The following is an 8,955-nucleotide window of genomic DNA, read 5'->3' on the forward strand; positions in this document are numbered from 1 at the left end:
CCTTAAGTAGACTTAAAGGCGATTTTTTGGGCGATTAGGGTTTTCTTTTCGCTTCTTGTGCACGTATGGAGCCGCCGGGGGCTTCTCCGGGGAGTGATAACGGGTTGCATGATGTGGTGAAGGGTGTTCAAGCTCCGCTCATGAGCCAAGGGGATTCCTCTTTGGCAAAGGGAGATGGAGATCTGAGGGAGAATCAAAATTGGCTTTAGGCGGCGAAGAAACATGTTTTCACTCAACAGAATTTTCAAGTGGTTGAGGTTGAAGGGAAGGAGAAGGTGGTTGTCCCACAGGATATGTTTGTGAGAGCTAGGCCTTTGTGGGAAGATTTTCTTATTGGCAAATTCCTAAATCAGAAAGCTCCACATGTGGGTAAGATCCACATGATTGTTAACAAGATATGGCGTTTAGGGGATAAATCTACCTTGATTGATGTACTTGCGGTTAACGAATCTACGGTGAAATTTAGGATCCGAAATGACAGTATGCGAAGTAGGGTTTTAAACAGAGGAATGTGGAACATCATGGATATTCCCATGATTTTGTCTAAGTGTTCACCGTATGCAGCAGACTCGCAACCAGCAATGAAGTCAATCCCTCTGTGGGTTACTTTGCGTAATGTTCCTCCGTCTATGTTCACAGACAAAGGGTTGGAATATCTTTTTAGCGCGGTGGGTAAACCGATCCGTTTTCACCCGAGCACTGAAGCTTGTGTTAGTTTTGACGAAGCGAAGATGTTGGTTGAGGCCTATTTAACAAAAGTATTGCCACGAGAGTACGTCTGTGGGGGGGGGGGGAGGAAGAAGGTGAGATTGCTACTATTATTAAGTTTGATTATCCACGGTTGCCACCACGGTGTAGTAGATGTCTTAAATGGGGGCATTCAACTGCAAATTGCCTCTCTCCGGTGCAGCCAGAGAATGAGGTGATCAGGGAAAAGGTTCTTTTGCCATCTGTTCCTTCGACTGAGATTTCTTCGGGATCTCCTTCGCTGAATGGTGATGGTGATAGAGACCTAGTGGGAGTGACAGACATAGAACCCCAAGTTAGTCGTTCAGATATGGTGGTGGTACAGGAGAAGGAGGGGTCGGAAAAGGAGAAGGCGGGGTCTGATAAGGAATAGATCACTCCTTCAAAGATTGGGCGTAGTCCGGGAAAGGTTTCAGAGAGTTGAAAGCCTAGCGCGGGTGCTCTCCTTTCGAACACATACTTAGTGCTGGGAGAAGGGGACGGAGTCATAGAGGAACCAGTGCAGGTGGAGACTGCCTTGCTTCCTTCGACTGTTGTGGTTCCTCCTAAAGAGGTTCCGGACCCTGCAGTGATGGGGGGTAAGGATAATGACCGAGGGGAGAAGCCAGCTGTGTTGCTTCGGCCTTCTCGTGAATGCAAATCTTCCCAAAAACAGTTTCAACAGCTTCTAATCAATCTTCTAGAGTTTACTCTAGGGATCAGAGTAGGAAGCCTACCCAAAAACACTTTTAGATGTCAGGGTTCTTCTGAGAATGTTCGGGGCTTCAATAAAACATCAAAACATTATGTGATACAAAAGTGGTTAAGGGAGAGTAATTTTCAATTTGGTTGTTTGCTAGAGACTCGGGTGAGAGAGAAGAATGCTAAATGGATATGAGATAAGGTGTTTAAGGATTGGTCGGTTTTGATGAATTATGAATTCAACCGACGTGGTCGTATGTGGATTGTTTGGAGTGATAAAGTTCGGATGACTCCTTTTTATAAAAGTGAGCAGCTGATCACCTGTTCGATTAAGTTGGAGGATCAACTAGAAGAGTTCTTTTGTTCTTTCGTGTATGCGTTGAACACGGGGGAGCAGCGCAAAGTCTTATGGCAGGAGTTGAAAGACCATGCTGAGTCCCCGATTATCAATTCAAAACCGTGGGTGATTATGGGAGATTTCAATGAAACCCTCGATATGGCCAAACATTCACGCGTGGATGACCATCCTATGGTTACAAGTGGAATGAGGGACTTTCAGGATACTGTGGGTTATTGTTCGCTTACTGATCTTGTCTCTAGCGGTCCATTGTTCACCTGGTGGAACAAGCAGGACCAGGACCCCATCATGAAGAAGTTGGATAGGGTGATGGTAAATGATACTTGGCTACAACGGTTCCCGTGGGCTTACACTTTTTTTGAGGCTGGGGGTTGTTCGGATCATTTGCGTAGCAAGTTACATATGCAGAGTGATGAAAATACCAAGAAACGTCGACCTTTTAAATTTGCTAATGTTCTCACGGAGATGGATGAGTTTCGGCCTATGGTGGATAATTATTGGCAGACAACACAGCCTCTGTTTTTATCTACCTCAACACTGTTTCGCTTTCACAAAAAATTAAAGGGATTAAAGCCATTGTTTCGGCAATTGGCGAAGGATAGGTTGAGTAATTTGGAGAAGCGATCTCAAGCTGCTTTTGAGGATCTATGTGTGAAACAGAATCAGAATTTGGCCAATCGTACCGTAATAACTATGGAAAGGAAAATGAAGCTTTTCTACGGTGGGATCATGTTGCCTCACTGGAAGAGAAGTTTCTCAAACAGAGGTCAAAGTTACATTGGCTTAAGGTAGGAGATAAAAAAAACAAAGCATTTCATAGGGCTGTTGCAACTCAGAAGGCGATGAACACTATTAATGCAGTAACTTGTCCGAATGGTACTGTTGCTAAGGGTGAAGAGGTTAAGTTGGAGGCTGAGAGGTATTTTAAAGAATTTATGCAGCAGCAGCCTACAGATTTTGAGGGTGCAGAGGTTGCCATGCTCCAAGACCTATTGCAATACCGTTGTTCGGCGACAGAGCAAACTCGACTTGTAGCACCTGTAACCACAGAGGAGATCAAATCGGTTTTATTCGCTATGCCAAACGATAAGTCTCCTGGTCCGGATGGTTTTACTTCTGAGTTATATAAGGCGACATGGGATATTATTGGTGAGGAGTTTTCACTTGCGGTTAAATCTTTCTTTGTTAAAGGTTTTCTACCAAAAGGAATAAATTCTACCATACTAGCTCTTATACCAAAGAAACTAGAGGCTATGGAAATGCGGGATTACAGACCTATTTCTTGTTGCAATGTTCTATATAAGGTCATTTCAAAGATTCTTGCAAACAGGTTGAAGGTGGTGTTACCTAGTTTCATTGCAGGGAATCAATCGGCTTTTGTTAAAGACCGGTTGTTGATCGAGAAAGTGCTGCTTGCCACTGAATTGGTTAAGAATTATCACAAGGAGACAATCTCAGAACGTTGTGCGGTTAAGATCGATATTTCGAAAGCTTTCGACTCTGTTCAATGGCCTTTCTTGTTAAATGTTCTCTCAACCCTGGAGTTGCCTCCGGAGTTCATCCATTGGGTTAGATTATGTGTTACCACTGCCTCTTTCTAAGTTCAAGTGAATGGGGAGCTTGTCGGGTACTTTCCGAGCTTCAGGGGTCTCCGACAAGGGTGTTCCATCTCTCCCTATTTGTTTGTGGTTTGTATGGATGTTCTCTCTAAGCTTTTAGATTCTGCTGCTGGAGCAGGAAAATTTGGTTACCACCCGAGATGTAAAGATATCAATCTGACTCATTTAAGCTTTGCTGATGATCTAATGATACTCTCTGATGGCAAACCCCGTTCCATTGAGGGAATTGTCTCGATCTTTGACCAGTTTGCTAAGCTATCGGACCTTAGGATCAGTTTGGAAAAATTGACTATGTATCTTGCCGGTGTTTCTGCTGATGACTGCCAGATTATTGAGAATCAGTTTGATTTAGTCGTGGGAGAGTCGCCGGTTCGATACTTGGGCTTGCCACTGGTGACTAAGTGTTTAACGGTGTCCGATTATACCCCTCTACTTGAGCAGATAAGGTGACGTATTGGTTCTTGGACGTCACGCTATCTATCCTTTGCTGGCCGTTTTAATCTTGTCAGCTCGGTTTTTTGGAGTATTTGTAACTTCTGGTTGAGTGCCTTCCGACTTCCCCGTGCTTGTATTAGGGAAGTGGAGAAAATATGCTATGCATTTTTATGGTCTGGGGCTGATTTGAATCCAAAGAAAGCAAAGTTGCAGTGGGTTGTTGTAAGTAAACCGAGACGGGAGGGTGGACTTGGTCTTCGAAGCTTAAAAGAGGCGAATGATGTGTGTTGCCTCAAGTTGGTTTGGAGGATACTCTCACATGGTCGCTCTTTATGGGTACAATGGGTAAATCGTTATTTGTTAAAGGGGCGGTCGCTATGGGTGATTAAGGAGACCACATGTGCGGGCTCCTGGATTTGGCGAAAGATCCTCAAATATAGAGAAGTGGCTAACACTATGTGCAAAGTGGAGGTGGGTAACGGGTTGCAGACATCGTTTTAGTTTGATACCTGGTCATCGTTAGGCAGGTTGGTGGATGTCGCTGGGGCCCACGGGGTTGTTGACTTGGGGATTAACCGAACAATGACAGTTGCTGAGGCTTGGTCCGCACGGCGTCGACGGAGACATCGTCTCCCACACCTCCTCTCAATTTGGTTATGTGGAAAGGGAGGGGGATAAGTACAACTCGGTATTCTCTACAACTGACACTTGGAATCATATCCGCTCCACCACTGCGGAGGTCTTCTGGCACAAAGCGATTTTGTTTGCTCATGTGAATCCCAAATATACCTTCTGTACCTGGTTAGCAGTTCATGATAAATTGGCGATAGGGGAGAGAATGTTGCGGTGGAACATTGGTGCTACCGGGACCTGCCTTCTTTGCCAACAAAGTCTTGAAACCCGTTCTCACCTGTTTTTCGCCTGTCAGTTTTCTTCAGAAGTGTGGGCTGCGACAGCTAAGGGGGTGTTTCGTTCCCCCTACACCACTGACTGGTACCCGCTCCTCACGTACTTAGCAGACAACCACCTCGACTTTTTGGCTAGTTTTTTTCTTCGTTATGCTTTTCAATTAGTGGTGTACACCATCTGGCGGGAAAGAAATGGACGGCAACATGGTCAACATCCTAACTCACCTAGGCAGTTAATCAAGTGGATTGATCGCAACGTTCGGGATCAGATTCTGTTTATTCAACGACAAGGGGATCAGCGCTTCTGCAATGGTCTCCAGTTTTGGTTTCAAACACGAATATATGCTATGGGTTTCCTCTTAATGTAGTCTAAATTTCCAAAAACTTTTCAACTATCCGCTGCACTAGTTGTAAAACAGCTATTTTTTTTTTGAATATAATTTAACATTAGATTAAAAAAAATATATATAAAGAAGTAACAAACTTAAATAACTTTTTCACTATTTGTTAAAAATTTAAGTATATTTTATTTAAAATTAGTTTGACATGTGATAAAATTATCACGTATAAGATTACAATATATAAGACAAAGATTATTAAAATAATGTTTGTTTTCTAAATATGAGATGATAACAGATTGTTATTAATATTATTTTTATTAATATTTAATTATTTTATGCTAAGTAAGATACACATCTGATATAATGCATATATATTTTTTTTTTGAAATTATACATCTTTTATTCATTAGGATGGGGTGCATTTAATTAAAATCTGATATTATTGTGATGTAATATACAATTAAATTTTATTGCAAGATGGAATTGTAACATCCGCGAACCGGAATCCTGGTTTGGGATGTGCATCGATCGATGCTAGAGATGTGTCAATCGATGCAAGACCGGTTTGTCGGGAAGCGATTTAAGTTAAACGTTATGTTTTGGGTTAGGGAAAACCCTTGAGTCGAGTTTGTATTATCATTAGTGGTTTTGGCCGCTTTTGAGAGAAAAGAAAGAGAGAAAAGAAGTTATTAATTGTTTTTGAGGTTTTTGGTGAGATTTTGGGAGTTTGGTGGCTGTTTTTGGGAGATCTGAGCTAGGAACGTTGTAAGAACGTGCTAGGAGCGTAGATCTATCGTTTTAGGGTTAGAATCTTCTTTGGCAAAGGTGAGTGCATGACCATAGTTTATCTAAGCTTGAGATTTCTCTGATTTGTTTGTTTTATGTGTTATTTGGCTTGTTAGAATGTTGTTAAGTCGCAAGAGGCTTTGGGAAGTTTATTTGTGGCATTGGATTGTGTTTTGGTGGTTTAGGGATGGAGATCCGGCGAGGAGCTTCGAGGAAGATGATGCGCAGCATGTGCGTCGATCGATGCACTTTGTGCGTGTGTCGATTCAATGCGAGGACGGCGCGATTTGACTTTGGAGCATCGGTCGATGCCATGTGGAGGCGTCGATCGATGCAACTAGGGATTTTCGTGGAATGTCGAGCATGCATCGGTCGATGCAGCGTTAGTGTCAGTCGATGCAACCTCAGTTGGTGTCGGTCGATGCAGTTGTCCTGGTTTATTGTCTGTTTGTTGATGGTTAGAGATATCTCAATTGCTTGTGTTTTGATTTTTATAATTTACAATTCTATATGGATAAAGAAATCACTTCTCCAATAACAGTCTTTTATACTTGTATTTTCATAATTTACTATTTTCGAATTCAAATGGTAAATACTTGTTTTTTTCATTTTTAATGGCATTTAACATAAAATTGTATATTGCACAGTCTTTATAAAAATATTATTTTCTTGTTATATATAAATATTATTTAAAATAGGCCACTTAATTGTGGAAAATGAAGATATTTTGTGAAGTGATTTTAGTGCAGTGGTCAATGGTAAGTCTTTAATGCACAAGGCACCATCACACCAATTATCAGTGCTGCTCCCTGCAAATATAGAGATTTGACTAATGGGCCGGCCCGTTATGTACCAATGGTTGACAAAAATAAAAATAAAGATATTTTTTTTTTGCACAAAAAAAATGATGTGGGAATTAAATTATAAAGTTATTAGAATAAGCTAAAAATAAATGATTGAAACAAAAAATAGATAAAGAATTTGTTTGAAATATCTTTTTTGAGATACGCCTTTTCAAAAATATCCATTTTTTTGAACATTTTCATTTTTGCCCTTCTTTACACAAATAACAATATGTTAAACTAATTTTTAGATTATTTTTTATCTTTGAGTTCTCTATTTTATATTTTGTGTATAGTTTTGAGGGGGTAGGCTTTAATTGTAAAAATTTAAAACTTATAATTTAGTCATTTTATACATAAAAACATACTATTTTTGAAAATGGACAACATGAAAGAGTATGTTTAAAAAATAGCATAGGAAAATAGATATTTTCGAAAATGTCCTAAATAGATATGATGCGATAGTCATATGATTTGATTTTTATTTCAATATTCTAGACAAAAACATATATTTATTTAATATTTATGATCATTTAAACTATGAGTTAATGCATAAAAAAAAGGGGGAAAAGCAAAAATGCCCCTTTTTCCTTTCCACTTTTTAAAAATGCCCTTAAGAAGGGTCCATTTTTAAGGGTACCCATTTTTTTGGTAAAAATACCATTTTACCCTTAATGAAGGAAACCTAATTTTCTTCACTTCGCCGTGCTTCTCTCCTTCTTCCTCAACCGACGATTCTCAATCCTTCTTCACTTCGTTCATCGGCGATTTTCGCGGCGATTCTGCGCGGCGATTCTCGATCCTTCTTCGCGGCGATCTGCGCTTTCGTCTCTCGTACACGTAATTCCCGACATCAATTCTGGTTCTATCGCAGGCAGGTTCTTTCTTTCTTTGTTTCTTTCTAGGTTTATCAATTTGGACTATCGCTTTTTTAAATTTAGAGCTTTTAGATTTCTTTGATATCGATTTAAAAAATGTAAACTCTTTTAAATTTGGATTTATGTTCTCGTAAAACAGTTTTTAAAAGCCCCTTCAGTTTCTTTGATATCGATCCAGATTCAGATCTGACGCATTCAGATCGATAATTGTGTTTGATATGGATTTGAAATTAGTAAAGTCTTGTAAATTTGGATTTTTGTTATCTCTTGTTAAACACTTTTTAAAAAGTCCCTGTTAAACCATTTGATATCAATTTTCAGATCGATCGTAGTTGAATTATGTCGATAAAGTGTGTTGATAAGACGACTTCAGATCGATAACGTGTGATGTTGATTTTTAAAAACCCTTTTAAATCTCTTGTAAATCCGTTGAAAAGTCTAATTAAGTGTGATGTTAACAGATGGCATCAAGTGATTTTGAAGACCTTGCACTACCAGAACCAATATATGATATGGGTTTTGAACCAATTGTTGGAGCAAACATATGTCAACATTCGGACTTAAGCCTAGTTGACAAAGTTAAAAATGCATTAGGAAAAGAATCTTTCACGAAGCTTCAATCTTCCTTCCTTGGGCCTATCATCAATCTTTCGGCCAGAGACATCAAATTTTCTGGGAAATTATTCCACTACTTGATGCTGAGAAGGCTGAAGACAAGAGGGAGAAACTTATGGTTTACAGTCGACATGCAACATCTTCGGTTCTCCATGAGAGAGTTCTTCCTTAAAACAGGTAATTATAAAGTGTTTGCAATGGTTTTAAAACCTTTCAATGGTTTTTAAAACCTTTTAAAACCCCTTTAAATTTAAAAATTGTTAAAAGCCCGTTAAAACTCTTTTAAAACTCTTTTAAAACCCTTTTAAAAGGGTTTAGAAGGGTTTTAAAAGAGTTTTAAAAGGGTTTTACCTTTTAAAACTATTGTGAAAGGGTTTTTCCCGTTTTAGAAGTTTTAAAACCCTTTTAAAAGGGTTTTAAAACAGTTTATATTAGGCAAGTTTGAACAAACTAACATCATTGTTTTATTAAACATAGGGATTCAATGCGAACCTATTCATAGAGAACCAAGGAATAACGGCAAAGATCCAATTAGTGAACCATATTCTTGGGCGGTGAGAGGAGATTACACTTTAACTCAACTTCAACATCGACTATTTAATGAACCAGAAGAGGGTGAAGAACTTTTGGATGACAAAGAAAATGAATGCTTCGCTACATTGGTATTAACAGAAGGTATTTTGATGACACCATATCCATTAGAGAAGATACCTCTGTCTAGACTTAAGCATGCATCGGATTTCGA

At 39.5% G+C, this 8,955-nt stretch overlaps 1 pseudogene; it reads left to right on the forward strand.

Annotated features, from left to right (window-relative positions):
• Nucleotides 1-482: 482 nt before the first annotated feature.
• On the forward strand, nucleotides 483-4,518 carry LOC104704256 (uncharacterized; annotated as a pseudogene).
• Nucleotides 4,519-8,955: the final 4,437 nt, after the last annotated feature.

The sequence above is a fragment of the Camelina sativa genome, chromosome 15, assembly GCF_030686135.1.
Source record: "Camelina sativa cultivar CO46 ecotype springtype chromosome 15, ASM3068613v1".
In the NCBI taxonomy this organism is placed as follows: domain Eukaryota; kingdom Viridiplantae; phylum Streptophyta; class Magnoliopsida; order Brassicales; family Brassicaceae; genus Camelina; species Camelina sativa.